Source organism: Macaca thibetana, chromosome 17, assembly GCF_024542745.1.
Source record: "Macaca thibetana thibetana isolate TM-01 chromosome 17, ASM2454274v1, whole genome shotgun sequence".
Classification (NCBI taxonomy): domain Eukaryota; kingdom Metazoa; phylum Chordata; class Mammalia; order Primates; family Cercopithecidae; genus Macaca; species Macaca thibetana.
In genome coordinates this window covers 59,402,819-59,421,767 of record NC_065594.1, presented here as the reverse complement: position 1 = coordinate 59,421,767, position 18,949 = coordinate 59,402,819, and the positions used below count along the sequence as shown (strand labels likewise).

The 18,949-nt window shown below is 37.5% G+C and overlaps 1 long non-coding RNA gene across 1 annotated transcript in view; it reads left to right on the top strand.

The window, feature by feature from the left end:
- The window catches only part of LOC126940630 (uncharacterized), a 57,602-nt gene extending 39,191 nt beyond the window's left edge, over nucleotides 1-18,411 (top strand). The window contains exons 2-3 of the long non-coding RNA XR_007720842.1: nucleotides 13,153-13,196; nucleotides 18,336-18,411. This is a non-coding gene — a long non-coding RNA (uncharacterized LOC126940630). The remainder of the gene's footprint in view (nucleotides 1-13,152; nucleotides 13,197-18,335) is intronic.
- Nucleotides 18,412-18,949: the final 538 nt, after the last annotated feature.

The following is an 18,949-nucleotide window of genomic DNA, read 5'->3' as shown; positions in this document are numbered from 1 at the left end:
CTATTTTTTGTGTTTTTAGTAGAGACAGGGTTTCACCATGTTGGCCAGGCTGGTCTTGAACTCCTGGGCTCAAGTGATCCACCTGCCTTGGCCTCCCAAAGTGCCGGGTCTGTCCCGCAGACCCTGGCTGACGGATGAAATGAGTACTCAGAAACAGGTGTGCAGTGTAAAAGCAGCTAGGTGACTGCCTGACTCTAGTGGCCAGAGAGCAGCCCCAAGAAGCTGGAGCTGCTTGCTTTTTTTCAGTACAGGCATAATGCCGAAAGCCTGGAGCAAACACAACCTATAGGTAATTAACATTTATTGTTCCCCTTTCAGGGAACGTCTTGTGCGAGGTTGATCAAAGGTCAGTTCCTGGTCAACATAAGTAAACAAGCCTGTTTAAGATAAATTCCCCTACACTCCCTTGTACCTACACCTTGCCCTCTGCCTCTCAGTTATAGAACAGCTGCCTTCAGCCGTTCTCCCCAGGGGCTCTGCAGAACCTTCCGAGCTTTCAGAAGGTTTGCATCCTTTCCCTATAGTTTTCCCACCACTCTGACCAATTTCCTCACCAAAGTGCTGGGATTACAGGTGTGAACCACTGTGCCCAGCCCAAAATGGGGATTCTTATTTAAATGATTAGTTGAGGAAATGCTCAGGAAAAGTGGGGGGTGGGAGGCAGGAGAGTGCAGGAGGAAAAAGCTTAGCAAGGATGTAGTCTCATTAGGACACAGTTTTCTGTCCAGTCTGATGGGAAACTCTGGTACCACCTTCAGGGAAGGGAGTCACCTTTTGTGCTTCATGTCAGTCAATTATTGGATGGGGTTATAACCCTTGAAGGTGTGGCTGCTCTAGTCTTCTGTTCCCCTGAGAAGAGACCAATTCTCCTGAAATGGTGACAGTTGTGAGTTGTTAACAGCAAATACTCATAAGAGCTAAGGAATAAACCAAGGCCAGGGGAGTGGGCACCAACAGCGTCCACTAGATCAGGGGCCTCCAACTCCCGGGCCATGAACCAGTACTGGGCTGCACAGCAGGAGGTGAGTGGCAGGCTTCATCTGTATTTACAGCCATTCCCCATTGCTCACATTACTGCCTGAGCTCTGCCTCCTATCAGATCAGCAGCAGCATTAGATTCTTATAGGAGTGCAAACCTTATTGGGAATTGCTTATGCAAGGGATCTAGATTGTACACTCCTTATGAGAATCTAGTGCCCGATAATTCCTCACTGTCCCCCATCACCCCCAGATGGGACCATAAAGGTGCAGGAAAACAAGCTCAGGGCTCCCACTGATTCTACATTATGGTAAATTGTATAATTATTTCATTATATTACAATGTAATAATAATAGAAATAAAGTGCACAATAAATGTAATATACTTGAATCATCCTGCAACCATCCCCACCACCTTGGTCCATGGAAAAATTGTCTTCCATGAAACTGGTTTTTGGTATCAAAAAGGTTGGGGACCGCTGCACTAGATGACTGTGTTAGATATGATAATGACTTATTAAATTTTACAAGTAGAAAGTACCATAGAGATTATATAAGAAATTACCACTCCTTTTCCACATAAGGACAACTGAGTTGAAACACAGTCCCAGAAGCACCCAATTTGGCATAATTTGGATTAAAGCACAAATCTCATTTCCAGCAAATGCAATTTTTATCATAGTGTAATTCTTGTTTACTTCCAGAAACTCTTCTGTTGATTAATATACAGGTAGCAGAAATCTTATCTCTAATATGTTTCAGAGAACTAAAGGACTAGAGAACATATTTTGGGGCTGAGTGTTGTAATAGGAAAGAATTAACTGCTCACGAACAGGTAACTGGATGACTTCTTCCTACAATGAGTTTAAGAATTCAGCATCAAAGTTTATACGAAAATGCAAAAAATAATAATAGTAGAGCCCCAAACTGCACATAAGAATAGGGAACAACAGATCGGTTTCTTCCTATCCTAAGTGACAAGGCAGAAAAACCCCAGGGCTGGAATAATGCCTAGAAATGGAAGAGCTGAAAGAGATGTCTCATCACCAATATTTTTTAAAAACACCATTAAGTATTTTGACCATATTTTATGAGGTGGAATCTCGAAAGACTGAGGATTCTATATTCAAAGCTTTAGAATTGACATAGACAAAACCAGGAATTTTCCTTTTCTCTTAAAATGTCCTGATTTTATAGGTATTTTTTTTTTGCTGTCTTTAAGGATTCTGTAACTGTACCAAATAGCCAAAATGTGAGAGTCATAAATTCTATTTATCTGTTTATATCAGGAGTTCTTAACCTGGAGTCCCTGGATGAACAAAGGGTCTGCATGGATAGAATTCAGAGGGTCCTTGAATTTGAATGAGGAAAAAAAATCACATCTGTATTTTCAGTAACATTTAACTGAAATATAGAAAATCCTTCAAGTATAAATGCTTGCAAGAATCTTAGTCCCTGTGACCTTGCCACCAATAGAAATTACAGATACTTTCCTGTCACAGTGAATGCATGAGTGCATTAGATCTCAGCTTTCCTGTCTACAGACACTCATGCACCAGAGCTGGCCAACCAGAGTGCAATGCTGGGCCTGCAAATGGTGAAGCTGTGTAACCTCATAATAGAAGTTTAACTCAATGGATTTGGATAATTTTCATATTTGCAATGGAGTTAATGTTTGTGCCCCCCGCCCCACAAAAAATTTACATGTTGAAATACTAACCCCCAGTGTGATGGTATTAGGAGGTGGGGCTTTGGAGAGGTAACTAGGTCATGAGGGTGGAGCCTTCACTAATGGGCATAGTGGCCTGATAAAAATACATGAGAGATTTCTCTGTTCTCCACCATGTGAGAATACATGAAGAAATTAGCGGTCTGCAATCCATACAATGGCCCTCACCAGAACCTGACCATGCTGGCACCCTGATCTTGGACTTCCAGCCTCCAGAACTGGGAGAAATATGTTTCTGTTGTTAATGTCACTTAGTCTATGGTAGTTTGCTATAGCAGTCCAAACTGGCTAACATAGTATTTCTTGAGAGTACCTATCCGTTTCTTATTAAGCAAACCATGGAAACTTTAATTATATTTATGGTAATATATTTTTTAACCATCAGGAGGCCAGATGTGGTGGCTCATGTCTGTAATCTCAGTGCTTTGGAAGGCCAAAGCAGGTGGATCACTTGAGGCCAGGAGTTCGAAACCAGCCTTACCAACATGACAAAACCCCATCTCTACCAAAAATACAAAAATTAGCCAAGTGTGGTGGCATACTCCTTAGTCCCAGATACTCAGGAGGCTGAGTAGGAGGATGGCTTGAGCCCAAGAGGTGGAGGTTGCAGTGAGCCATGATTGCACCACCGTACTCCAGCCTTGGTGACAGAGCAAGACCCCATCTCAAAAAAAAAAAAATAATAATCTGGATTATCAATACTTGAACTAAAAATACCAAAAGCTAGAAGTCAACTGGGTTTTTACATGACATGCACATTGCCTTATCAAAGTTTATCATTCTTATCATTTTTAGCAACAACAGCCTCACACTGATGAACATGGTAAAAATAAAATTTAACTTTGACTTGCCAATATTTTAAACCTATTGTTATTTAACATGTTTTAGAAGCTCATATTTTGCTATCTTATAAAAATATTTTCGGGCCGGCGTGGTGGCTCACGCCTGTAATCCCAGCACTTTGGGAGGTCAAGGTGGGTGGATCACCTGAGGTCAGGAGTTCGAGACCAGCCTGGCCAACATGGTGAAACCCCGTCTCTATAAGAAATACAAAAATTAGCTGGGCGTGGTGGCACATGTCTGTAATCCTAGCTACTGGGGAGGCTGAGGTAGGAGAAATGCTTGAACCCGGGAGGCAGAGGTTGCAGTGAGCCGAGATCATGCCACTGCACTCCAGCCTGGGCAACAAGAGTGAAACTGCATCTAAATGTGTATATATGTGTGTGTGTGTGTGTGTGTGTGTGTGTGTGTGTGTGTGTATGTGTGTGTCTGTATATATATATATATGCAATTGATTTTTCCTTGTAATCTTATATGTTTCTTATATATTTTATATATTCCAAACATTTTCTTAATAGGGGTACATTGACTTTACCAGACTGCCAAGGGCCCCATGATATAAAAAAAAGTTAGGAAACTCTGGTTAGGTATAAATTACTTTCTGTCTATGTAAATAATGACATTCACTGGCCTTTGCTTTTATGTTTTCACTTAAATAATTCTATTATTTTCAACTAAATTTTTTCCTATTTTTAACACATTTAACAAAATATATCATATATTATAAAATTCACCTATTTATTGTGTAAAATTCAATAATGGTAATAACTTTATCAAGTGGTGCAACCATCAGCATAAGTCACCTTTAGAACATTATCATGTCTGCAATCAGATCCTGCATGCCCATTTACAGTCTTTAGCTCATTATTAGGCATATTGAAATTGCATTCCACCTAGAATGCAATTGATTATAAATATTTTTATGTTATAAAAGTGAGTCTATAATAAAAATTCTGCAACAGTGCTGACACCATAGCATGACATTTTAGAAACAAAATTAATTTAAAAATACTCATTCCAGGTTAATGGTTACAAACATGCAGTTAGAAGAAACATGTTCTAGTATTTGATAGTACGGTAGTTTGACTATAGTTAACAATATATTGTATATTTCAAAATATCTAGAAGAGAAGATTTGAAATGTTCCTAACACAAAGAAATGATAAATGTTCAAGGTGATGGATATCCTAAATACCTTGACTTGATCATTGTACATTCTATACATGTATCAAAATATTACACATACACACTATAAATATGTACAAATATGTATAAATAAGAAATTTTTAAAATATTCTAATTGATTCAGGCAGGAGTCATCAATGGATACAAAAACTAGTGTGAAAATGTTTGAGGAGTAACCGGATAGTTATGTAATCTCAAAATATCTTTGCGTAAGGCATTTATTAATTATAATGGGTATAACAATGTTAAAGTGGAGAAACACAACAGGCATCAACTTAGCCAAATGGTCAAGGTTAACATCACCAATAACAGGACAAATCAACAGCAAATGCCTTCTAAGATGGTGCACCGAGAGGAACACAGCATCATTTCTCTGGTATTCCTGCCAAGAGTATATAACTTGAATCTAATCAGGAGAAAACATAAGACAAACCCTAATGTGAAGGACAGCATGCAAAATAATTGTCCCATACCCTTAAAAACATAAGCTTCAGTGGGTACCGTGACTCATGCGTGTAATCACAGCAATTTGGGAGGCCGAGATGGGAGGACCGCTTGAACCCAGGAATTTGAGACCAGCGTGGGCAACACGGCAAGACATTGTCTCTACAAAAAAATTTTTTTTTAAATTAGCCAGGCATGGTGGCACCTGCCTGTGATTCCAGCTACTGGGCAACACAGTGAGATTCTGTCAAAAAAAAAAAAAAAAAGAGGCCAGGCGCGGTGGCTCATGCCTGTAATCCCAGCACTTTGGGAGGCCGAGAGGGGCGGATCACGAAGTCAAGAGATAGAGAACATCCTGGCCAACATGGTGAAACCCCTTCTCTACTAAAACTACAAACATTAGCTGGGTGTAGTTGCGCACACCTTAATCCCAGCTACTCGGGAGGCTGAAGCAGAAGAATCGCTTTAACCCGAGAGGCAGAGGCTGCAATGAGCCGAGATCATACCACTGCACTCCAGCCTGGCGACAGAGCGAGACTACATCTAAAAAAAAAAAAAAAAAAAAAAAGGCAGCTTCATGAAATACACGAAAGACTTTCTACAAAGAAAGCCTCAGGAATTCCATAATATAGGCAAGTAAAGAGATAAGGGCTGTATATTAAGTAACAGTATTATATCAGAGTTAATTTCCTAATTTTTATAATTACGCTGTAATGTAAGAAAATGTCCTTGGTTTTAGGAAATATACCCTAAAGTGTGTAGCAGGAAAAAGACATTTTATCTACAACTTATCCTTTTAAAAATGAATTTTATGGTGTATATTTGAGAGTTGCAACATGTTATGGCATACATACAGATAGTAAAATGGTTACTATAGTGAAGCTGATTAACATATTTATTATCTCGCATAGTTTCTATTTTTGTGGTAAGAGCAGCTAAGATCTACTTAATTAAAAATTTCTAATGCAATATAATTTTATTGACTTTAGTCCTCATGTTGTACACTATATCTCTAGACTTGTTCATCCTACATACCTTCTATTTGGTATCTTCTGACCTTCATCTCCCCATTTCTCCCCCACTCCACCTCCCCTGCCATGGTAACCACTGTTTCATTCTCTAGCTGTGTGTATTTGAAATCTTTTTTTTTTTTTTTAATTCCACATGTAAGTGAGGTCATGCAATATTTTTCTTTCTCTGTCTGGCTTATTAACGTAATGTTCTTCAGGTTGTTCCAAGTTGTGGCAAATGGCAGGCGTTCCTTTTTTGTAGGGCCAAATAATATTCCAGTGTGTGTGTGTGTGTGTATATATATATACACACACACAGACATACACACACATTTTCTTTATCCATTCATCTGTCGATAGACACTTAGGTTGTTTTCATATCTTGACTATTGTGACTAATGCTGCGATAAACATTGAAGTCAGATATCTTTATGAGGTGGGGATTTTATCTTCTTTGGGTATGTACAGAGAGGAGAAATTGCTGGGTCATATGGTAGTTCTATTTTTAATTTCTTTAGGAACTTTGCACTGGTTTTTGTAATGTCTATGCCAATCTTCATTTCCACCAACTGTGTGCCAGGATTCCTTTTCTTTCACAGCTTTGCCAATACTTAATATCTCTTTATGGGTGCCATCTTTATGCGTGTGAGGTGATAACACACAGTCGTTTTAATTTGCATTTCCCTTGTTATTAGTGAGGTTGAGCATCTTTTTATATATACCTCTTGGCCATTTTTATGTCTTCTTTGGAAAAATGTTTGTCTTCAACTTACTTTTAAATGGTTAAGAAAATGTATTTGCATGGTGTGTGTTGGGGGGGAGGGGGATAGAGAGAGAGAAGAAGGAGGAGGAGGATAAGAAGAAATAAAAATTAACATTTGGGGAATCTGGGTAAAGATTATTCTGAAATTCTTTTTACAGTTCTTGAAACTTCTATGAGTATGAAATTATGTTAAATGAGAAAAAAAGGCACTTAGTCTTAAGTGTACTCACTGTCATACTGAACACTGAGAGTTCTGATACTTCAATTTATACTCTACTATCAGTTATCTTTAGCTACTGGGGTAAATTTTCTCCATAGACTTTTTTTGATGTGCCCCATTTGCTTCTTTATTTGAGTCTTTGTGCTCTCGTGTTTTGTTTATTGCTTCCCTAGGGCAGATGATGCTCAGTTTCAAACATATGGCCATCTTTATTTTCTGCCAATCACATGCAAAAGAAAGACCAATCGTTGTGATAAACTAAAATAAGGTATGGAAAATGTGGAAAAGAATGAGTCATGTGTTTTGGGAGTCAGCAGCTTTGGTTGGCCACTGATTCAATTCATGACCTTGGAAAAAACCACGTCATTGCTTTGTGCCCTATTCTCCTCATAATCTTTTCCCAGAGCTTGTATTACCGAGTGTTGACAGGATTAACTTATGATTGTGCATCTCTTTGAATCTCCATGATTTAGGTATTAAAGAAGTTGCCACAAATAAATATCCCTAAAAATAGTGTGCTTATGCAAATCCTCCTCTTGATATTTTGGTGGTTGTTTTAGAACTGTAAATGCTTTTCAGAAAACTCACAGTATTACTGGCATTGGCTTGTGGTATACTTTCTCCCTGTGGATATTGTATTATTGAATATTATTAAAGACACTAGAAAATCATACAAGGAATTTATTGAATATCCAGTATGTTTCCTATTTTGCCTTTTCATTTCTAGACTGGAAGTGCCTAAATTACAATTTTTTTCTTCCAAGTTTTTACCCTCTGCATCAGGCATACTATTTTTGCCTTCCTGGCATCTAGTCACCCTTTTTCTGGCATCAGCATGCTGAGTTTCTTTTCAGAAAATATGCCTCCACCAACTTAGTTTATCTGATTTAATTGGGACTGACCCAGGGAGATGGGGTCCATGAAGCAGGTCCGACCAATCAAAGCAGCACATGTCCTATCTACAGGAACGAAATGTGATACCAAGGACCATGAGTCCCACGCATAACTCATACTGAAATTATTAAGAAACGGGTGATCTCTTTCCACTGGGATTGCTAAACTGGGAAAATGGAAGCCTGGTCTTTCTCGCAGCTATCTCACTAACTTGAGGAAGGGATATGTCTAAGCCTGTTTCCAATCCAGTTGAAAGAAGAGCTGAGAAATAAAAGGAATAAGTTTCCTTTTATTTAATGATTATTTAAGCACCTAGATTGGATATGCCTATATAGAGATACCTGAGGTTTGCTAATGTGGGTCAATATATTTCCTTGCCTTTCTTCTGCTCTCCTTCCTCCTCCTCTGTCTCCTTCTCTTTCTCCTTTTTCTTCTCCCTCTTCTTCCTCTTTTTGCTTAAGTTTGTTGATAGAGCTCTGACCAAATCATATGGTACATGTGGTAGAGACAGCTAGTTGTTTATTCAATATCCATTTCCCCCTTTATTCTCAGCAACGTAACTTCAGTTTTATTCAAGATGTCAATGACCCCCCCCCTTTAAAAATGCACTTCACAGCCTCTTTCCTGGATAGGTATGACCATGTAACTAGATACAGGCCAAAGGGATATAGACAGAAGTTATAGGATGGAATTTATTAGAAGGCTCTTATTAACAGAAGCTCAGATGAGTTCATTTGCTCCTTGCGCCTCTGCTTATTCCTGCCTGAAATGGACATATGATGGTTGTGTCATGGGATCCTTAGGGTGTCACTTCACCAGCCGGAAACCTCTGTGGCTGGCAGTGCCTTCTGCCTGAGTATTACTTGCTCCCACTGGGCTCGTTCCACCCACTCGGCCTGGCAGGCTGCACTCAGCTCGCGCTACCAGCCCGGATCCCACACCTGCCAAGTGTGAGCCAGGCACAGAGTAGCAAGGGGTGTGTGGGCGAGCAAGTGCGGGGTCCAGCCGCTGTGCACACCCAGGCATGCTGGCTGCTGCAGTGGGGCAGGCAGCTCCAGGCACTGGCATAGGTGCCGGCTCCGTGCAAGGCTGAGGCTGGATGAGATGTACTGCACGTGGCTTCTGCTGCAGGCATCTACATCTGGCCAGGGGGAACACAGTGCTACCTGGAAGCTTGGAGATGCCAGGAACCACAGGACCCCAAAGAGCAGGTGTCACAGCCCTGGCTCAGGGAGCCCCCAGGTCTGGGATCCCCAAAGGGCCACAGCTCTTTTCTTCTTCCCTCTTCTCTCCTCATCGCCCGCAACATGGCGAGTGCAGGGGCATGTTTCAGCTCTGTTTGTGTTACAGCTCTTTTAATCCCGTCATTAGCGGGCCCCGAGGTCTTGTCCCACCTCCAGGAAGAATTAGGTATGCAGACACCTGGAGGGTGAGCAAGGCAAAAAGGTGCTTTATTGAGAGCCAGAAAAGCTCAGAGGAGACCCTCAGTGGGTAGCTCCTCTCCTCAGGCAGGTTGTCCCGTCATCTGCCAAGTCGGGTGGAGTCTGAGGTTTTTACGGGCTTCAGAGGGGAGAAAGTGCATGCTGATTGGTCCATAGGCAGCCGTGGGTGGGCCCAGAAAATGTACCTTAAATTCTCACTCCAGTCCACAGAACTGGCAGCCAAGCCCTCAGGCTTCAGGCCATCCCTGGCTTGAAGGTGGGGCTTCACCAGGAACCCGCCCCTTTTCTCCCAGGAGCCTGTCTGCCTCTTGCTGCCATCAATCCGCCATCTCTGAACAGCAGAGGCTGTTCATGCCTAGGGGTGCCTACAGGCCCATGCAGAGCTGCCCTTAACCCTCCTTGGCCTCCCTCCCATGCTGATCGGAGCCCAAAGTCCAAAAGGGGCCCAAGTGGCAGGGGGATGGTTGTCAGCACTGCCCAGGGCATGCACACACCCAGCCAGGTCATGACAGTGCCTGGGATAGGCCATAACGTTGCTCCAAATTGGAGCAGGGGCCAGGAGTCGGGAGAGGCCAGGCAGTGGGAGTAGGCACTTCCGAGCCTGTGGGAGCACAGGAACTTCCCGGCCCCCGAGAGTGCAGAGATGCCCAGGTCCACAGCTGCACCAGGGAGCACAAGGCTCCCCCACCCTGCCAGCTCAGAAGGGGATGGGACTTCTGCCTGTTGCCAGCTCTTGCCGGCTCTGTGGAGCGTGCAGCCCTGGCTGTGCCTCCCCTGCTGCAGGCAGCATCATGACAGCGGCCACTCCAGATGGGCCACCACTGCCATCAGTTGCAATTCCAGTGGCCATCTTATAACCTTGGGGATGAAAGACATATATTAAGAAAGGCCTAGATTCCTGCTGTCTTTGTGGAACTCCCATTTCTGAACCATTTTTTAATGTAAAATAATATAATCTTAGGCATTTGAGTCATTGTAGTTAGGTCTCTATTTCTAGTAGCTGACAACATTTCTTGCTAATATGATACTTCTCTGCAATCAGACATCAATGAAATACTTTGGTTATTTCGTGTGGATGTGATATAAGGAGAAATTATGTAACAATATCTTTGCTTAAAATGATAGGTATTTCTCTTTATTTTTCTTCATTTATGAATTTTAGGTGAGAAGCAATCAGTGCCGGCCACTACTATCTCAACTTTTTAATCTCATCTTTTCCATATTATTACAAAAAATTTGGATAGGTCAATGTGTGGCAGTTTAGAATCAAAAAGCTTCGCCAATATGAGCTCATAGATCTCCTCAACTTTTAACCTTCTGTTTATGTTTACTATTATTGTCCCATTTTAGGCCATTATCATTTAGTCAGTTACTTGGGGCTTCCTGTATCTAAATCTTTTTCACTAAGTCTAATTATCTGCACTGACATCAGAATAACCATTCAATATACATTCTGATTTTTAAAATTGCTTTAAAAACAACTACCTAAATGAACTGGAGAGTAACTAAAATCAGGTAGAAGCTGGATATAAGTCAACACTTAAAGGAAAAAAGTGGCAACAGATGAGATACAGCACTAGAAAGAAATGAGCTATCAAGTCATCAAAAGACATAGAGAAACCTTAAATGTGTATTACTAAGTGAGAAAAGCCAATCTGAAAAGGCTACATACTGTATGATTCCAAATATATGACATTCTGGGAAAGGCAAAATTAAAGACACCAAAAAAGATCAATGGTTGCCAAAACTTGTGGAGAGGGAGGGATGAATTGACAGAACACAGAGGATTTTTAGGGCAGTGAAACTATTCTGTGTGATACTACAATGGTGAATAAATGTCATTATATATTTGTCAAAATTCATAGAATGTACGACAGCAAGAGTGGGTTCTAGTGTAAACTATGTATTTTGGGTGATAACAATATGTCAGTATAAGTTCAATTTTAACAAATGTTCTAATATGGTGTGAAATGTCCATAGTTGGGGAGATTGTGCATGTATGGGGACAAGAGTGTATGGGAAGTCTCTGAACTTTCTGATCAATTCTGCTGTGAACCTAAAACTGCTCTAATAAATAAAGTTTGTTAATTTAAAAATTTATAATCTTCTAAGAAATATGATAGAATCCAAAGTCTCTACAATATGATTTTTTTCAAGAACACATAGAAAATTACTACCTACAGGCCATACTTATAAGAAAAGGTAATCAATGAAGACCAACCTCGTGATGACTCAAATGTTGGGATTAGCAGAGGATTTTAAAGCAGCTGTTATGCTGTGCTCAAGGATATAAGAGAAAATATGCTCATAATGCTTGAACAAATAGGGAATATCAGAGAAAAAAACAAAAATAATATCTGAAATTTTAAAAATACTGTGTGGGCTTAACAGCAGTTTAGAGATGATGAAAGTCACTGAACTTCAGATACAGCAATCAAAATTATCTACTCTGAGAAACAGAGAGCAACAAAGATGTAAATTAAACTGAAAAAAAAAAACCTCACGGTATTGTGAGACAATTGAAAAAAATCTAATATATGTAAATCAGATTTCTAGAAAGAGAAGCAAGTGGGACTGAACCTGAAAAAATATGTGACTTAATAATTTGTTAAAAAATATAAACGTACAAAATCAAGAACCTCAGACAATCTCAACTAGGAAAATACGAAGAAAATAATATCATAATCAAATTGCTGCAAATCAAAAAGAAAAAGAAAATCTTGAATGCAGCCAGAGTAAAATGACACATCACATATAGGAGAATCATGGTATGAGTGACTGCCAACTTTTCTTCAAAAACAAGGGAGACCAAAAAGACAGTGGCACGACATTTTTAAAGGGCTGGAAGAAGATTACTATAAAACTTATATCCATGGAAAAGATCCTTCACAAATAAGAAATACATGTATTTTCAAATAAATATAAACTAAACCTTACACCAAAGAAATAAAAATGTATATGTATAAATAGATATGTACAAGAATGCTTGTAGGCTTGTAGCAGCTTTATTCTTAATTCTTAAAGCAAAACAGTATCTACAAGAGCATGGATAAAATGTTGGTATATTCATGCAATGGAGACTACTCAAAAATAAAAATGAATGCAATACGGATATATACAACAACATGGATGAATCTCTAAAACAATGCTAAGTGAAAGAAAGTTTATGCAAAGAGTACATACTGTATGATTCTGTTTTAGAACAGTGGTTGTCTATGGGTGGAGGGGTGGGCATTCACTGTAAAGGGAGTATGAGGCAACTTTTGTGGTGATAGTATTTTTCTGTATTTTCTTTCTCAGTCATTTGTTCAAACTCATGGAATAGTACACTTAAGATATGTAAATTTTATCAAGACATAATATAAACAAATAATGAACTCATGTTAATGACAACAACAAAACTATAACACTTCTACATATCATAGTGGCTTATTCACTCTTTTGTCACACTTATTAAGTGTAATGTGCTCAGGTAAACATTCCATTGCCATGGAAGGATGGTATTTTAACGATGGTAAAGTGAATATTGGATATATTGCATTTGTGTCACAGAGAGTAAGTTGGTAGATAGATTTCTAATTACAGATTCAATCTTTTAGTCAGTTTTAGTTCTATTCAGAATTCTAATTTTTCCTCATTTTTTCTAGGAAATTGTCCTTTTCACCTAAATTTTCGAATATCTTGGCATGAGGTAAGATTCTTTATATGCTGTTTTAAATCTTTATTGTATTTATAGAAACGTAATTTTTAAAAATAGGAGGTGATCCTGGTTGGATCACATTCTCTCTATTGGAATTTCATTGTGTCCTGATTTTGAAGTGTTGGAAGTATCCAGGCCAGATATATCACTAACCTAGTTTTAGTCCAGTTTTCTGGAATGAGTTTTCATAATATGTATACATACACAGATAATATAAATAAAGACTAAAAACCTACATCAGTAAAGGCTTGAGGTTTTGATTTATGAGATATTCCCTCCTCCCTACCATGGCTGCCAGAAGCCTCAGCTCATGCCCTTATGACTCTGATTTGAATTTTCTTTTTCATTTCTGTTACTAGTGGCATAGTACTTTCTTTGTTGCAAGCTTAACTAGGATTTTAAAACAATTTTCTCAAGAAATTCTGAGAAGAAAAATGTCTAGCATTAATGGTTATAGAAAAAAAATGAAAATAAATGAATCAAGCATTTTACTCAAAGGATTGACAAGGAATTACAAAATAAGCAAAGGAAAACAGAAGGAACTAACACAGATAAAAACAAACATTGGTGAGTTAGAAAGCCTAAAGAAAAAGTAGAGCTCAAGAATACAGTTACAGAGTAATTTGGAAAATCAGTTAACTAGCTAAGATAATCAAGAAAAAATAATACAAAATAAAGGGGAAAATAAGTAAGAAACAGAACTTAGAATCATGAGACAAGTTTGCTTAAAACTATGCCAAAATGTTAGAACACCTGAAAAAGAGTATAATTTTCTAGGAAAATTATTTGTGAAAGCTGAACTCTGAAGACAGAAAACTTTTAAAGAGATCAACTACCACAGGAGAAATAGAGGAAGTAAAGACCTAACTCTTCAAAAGGCCCAGATCCAGACAGCTCTAGGGGAATTTAACTAAACTTTTTAAGATCATATAATTCCAGTGCTGTTTTAAAATGTTCCAGAGCAAGGAGAAAAAAAACTATTGAGTTCATTTTTATAAAGTGAGTAAATACTGATTCACTATCTGAAAAAATGCACAGAAACCTGTATACTGATTTACATGAATACTGGTACAAAAATATTAAACAAATGGTATCAAAGAGAACCCAGGATGGCAATAAAAAAAAAACTATCACCATTTGGGATTTATTCCGATAATGCAAGAAAGCTTCAATCTTAGAGTTGTCAACCTAAATAACATAGAGAGAGGCTCTCTTTTAAAAAATGCTATTTATTAGAGAATGGATATTGCAATGGGAATACATGTGCCACAGTAAACTATGTGCGTACTCAAGGAGTTAAAACAAGAAAAAGGTTTTTTTTTAAAGGAAAAATGAGGAGGATTAAATAATTGTTTTGAGATAATTATCCTTGGCTACAAGGATTGGTAACAAGAGTGATACCAGTCTGAGATTGGACAGGCAGTTGCTGGGCAGACGACCTCACGGAAGTATTTTTGTGTGTGTAAGATTGCAACGCCCTTCGTGCAAGGTTGTGTTTTTTGCAGTCTTTTGTGATAGTTCTTGTTGTCAGGCATTCATGCATGACAACTCTTCCTTCATGGCCTTCCCTGACTCCATTTGTCAGGGTTTTAACACAAATAACTCCCATTTTGATTCTGACAACTTTCACAGGTCTTTATTAGTACATATAATATTAATACATATACAATGAAAAACAACATAATCCTGAATCATATAATGACCTCCACAGATGGTGAACAGACATTTGACAAAATCCAACAACTACTTATTATTAAAAAAATTTTAATGAAATAGAAATTCATTGATATTTCCTTAAAATGAAAATTTTACTTATCCCAGACCAAAATTTAGCATCATAATTGTGATCAAACTTTACAAGCATTTCTCATTAAAGCCAGGGACAAGACATGTCTGCCAACTCTCATCGCTATAATTATTATTGTAGTCTAGCTACTGAAAAAATAAATAATACAAGAGAAATCTATGTGAGGTACAAAATTGGAAAGAATTTAAAACTATCACTAGTAGTATTACTATTAGTACACAGAAAATCCAAAATAAGAATAGAAAAATTCAGTAGGGTAGTGAGGTAGAAAATAAAGAGCTTTCTTATATACATATTACAATATAATATGTAATTTTAAAAATCCAATTTATAATAGCAACAAAAAAGATAAAACTAAAAAGAATGCAATATATGTATATAAACAACTGTAAACTGCCTCTGAAAGACATTAAAAAATAGAAAAGAATTAGTATTATATGTATACATTTTTACAAATTTTATTTAAAATATTAATAAAAAGCAAGTAACAAATATCAACTTTGTTTTCAGTACACAGTTTGATCCTAAAACTCATAGGAAAAATAAACAGTCAAATAGCCAGGAAAGCTCTGAAAAGGAAGAGCAATGAAGAAGGGCCAGAATTACAGAGCAATAAAATAAATTATATAAGCACCAGTGATTACAGTAAAAACTACAGAAATAGAATCAGAAGTGTAAGAAAATTTACTATTTGGCTTAAGTGGTACTGGAACATTTTGGTAACCATTTGGAAAAACAGATATGGATCCTTAACTCACACAGTACTTTATTTGTGAATAAAGTCCAAATCTAAATATTTCAATGAAAATTTAATAAAACATGAAAATACTAGAAGAAAACATGGAAGAATTCTTTATACTATGGGGTTAGGGGTGGCTTTTCTATGACCCCACATTTAAAAGGCATTAAACAAAATTAACAAATTTGGCTACATATATATGAAAACTGCATGCCAAATAAAAACCATAAGACAAATGACTTAACAAAGTGGCAACACATATCACAAAAGGCTAATCTCCCTACTCAATAAAGGCCTTCTACAAATGAACAAGGAAAGGATCCTAAAAGTGAGCAAAAAATGAGCAGAAAGTTAACAGAAAGGAAATACAAATGGCTTTGACACATTCTAAAGATGTTCAACTCACTCATAATAAGAATAGTACATTATACTTAGAGGATACATTTTTCATCTATCAGACTGGCAAACATCAAAAGTTAGATAAGACTCAGTTGGCAATATTATGAGGAAATAGACATATTGCTCCTGAGGGAGTATAAGTAGCTATAATTTTCATAGTGAAGTAATTTGGCAGTATCCATCATTATTACAAATGCTTATGTCCTTTTACCTAGCAATCCCACTTTTGGGACTTTATCCTTCACACACATAGTCTTCACATGTAGAAAATGGCAAATATATACAAGTTCATTATTGGAGAATCTTCTGTAATTGAAAATGGAAACAACTGAAAAAATTTATTAAATGGGAATAGATAAATTACTGTATATTCTTACAATTTGTCTGCTATACACTACACACACCTAAAAAAAACAAAGGAGTAAGGTCACTACTATAGACTTATGCCAATATTTCCAATATATATTAGTAAAAAGAGCAGGATACAGAATAGTGTGTATGATATGCTATTTTTGCATAAGAAAAATTCGATTAGAGTAAGATTTTATGTTCATATATGTCTGTATATTAATAAAGAAATTCTGAAAGGATACATAAGAAACTAATAATGGGTCAGATGTGGCGGCTCATGCCTGTAATCCCAGCACTTTAGGAGGTCAAGGCGGGTGGATCCCTTGAGGTCAGGAGTTTGAGACCAGCCTGGCTAACATGGTGAAACCCTATTTCTACTAAAAATACAAAAAATTAGCTGGGCGTGGTGTATTACAGAATCCCAGCTACTCGGGAGGCTGAGGCAGGAGAATCGCTTGAACCAGGACATGGAGGTTGCAGTGAGCCTAGATTGCGCCGTTGCACTCCAGCTTGAGCAACAAGAGCAAAACTCCGTCTCAAAAAAAAAAAAAAGAAAAAGAAAAGAAAAAGAAACGAATAATGGCATTTATCTGTGTCTTTGGAGGGGCTGAGAATTGAGTGAATGGGAATGTATTTAAATTATGTGTTTAATTTCATGTGTGATAACTAAATTTGAAGTGTGTCATATTTGTCATTTTTTATCTGTTATGTTTTATGCTTGTAGCTGGAAGGTTTCCATTTTAGTTTACTCCAGAAATCTCTTTTATAAACATTTTTTTTTTAAGTATAGGCTATTGGAAAAATAAACTGAATAGCTGAGTGCAGATGAGTGCAGTGACTCACACATGTAACCCCGACAACTCAGGAGGCTGAGGTGGGAGGATTGTTTGAAGCCAGGAGTTTGAGACTAGTCTGGGCAACACAGCAAGACCCTGTCTCTACAAAAAATTTTTAAAATTAGCTAGGCATAGTGGAATGCATCTGTAGTCCTAGCTGCTTGGAAAGCTAAGGCAGGAGGATTGCTTTAGCCCAGGAGTTTGAGGTTGCAGTGAGCTATGATCACATCACTGCACTCCAGCCTGGGTGATAGAGTGACACCCTTGTTTCTAAAAAAATTATAATAAAAGAAAAATAACTTGAAAGTATGAAATTTTAATTGGCATTTTTACATAAAATAAATATCATTAATATCTTTTTATTTAGAATAGATTATTTCAACCTAAAGTATGAAGTGTTTTGTTTACTAATATATTTTCATTATTTAAATAACATCTGCATTATTTTTCAGAATCCAGCAGCTTTTTTTTTGTCTTTTTTCTTGGTACTCATTGGTTATAACATAGTAGCTTTTAAAAGATTTTCTTTAGTAAGTTGAAAATAATAAAAAAGTATGAGCTCCCTCTGCTGGCCCTGAAGTGGCATATCAAGGTACATTTTGTTTATTTGGAAACAAACTGGCACATGGTACATGCCATTAATGCAATTTGCTAATATTAAGAAGAATAGTTTTAAAATGTGTTTTCCATAATTTTATAAAAGTTAAATTATGCTAATGTGCCACTAATATTGGCAAGTAAGATTAGCATTTCAATATAAATTTTAAAGTTGTATTCATTATGTACCTGAGCTATTTGGTATATTCCTATATAGTGCCACATAAGTGTGTTGAACAGGAAAAGTTTCTGCATGCACCACAACAGGTACAGGAGGATTTTAGTTTTAAAATTTATTATGACTTTTGAATTGCAGTAATCATAAAACCATGTTGTGTTAGTATATTAATATTTAGTTCATTAAAAATATCATAGTTTTTGTTGTTGTTGTTTTGAGACAGAGCCCAAGTAGAGTGCAGAATCACCCAGGTTCAGATGATTCTCGTGCCTCAGCCTCCGGAGTAGCTGGGATTACAGGTATGCTCACGACGCCCAGCTAATTATTCTGTATTTAGTTGAGATGGAGTTTCACCATGTTGGCCAGGCTGGTCTCAAACTCCTGACCTCAAATGATCTGCCCACCTCGACCTTCCAAAGCGTTGGGATTACAGCCATAAGCTACCACATCTGGCCCATATGCATATTTTAAAGCTAGGAAAAATAGAAAATATTTGCATAGTAAGTGGTGACATATAATTCTGAGTATCTATAAAATTTTTTGTCATGACACATAATCCCTGATGCATTGATTTATGATGTACTTTGCAAAATTTCAAGATACTTTTATTTTTATGATTTGTTTTTATCTTCCAGATCATTGATCTGTGTCTCAGTGGTGATCATCTCATCCTATTTATCTACTAAATTCTTTAACTTTTTGTATTGTACTTAAATCTGCTTAATGATGCCTTTTTAAAAAATTCAAATTTTCATCTCTCTTTTACAAGTTCTACTTTCCCCTTGTTTCTTCTGACTGATATTCCTCTCTCAAATTGCTGTCTCTTACATAAGATGC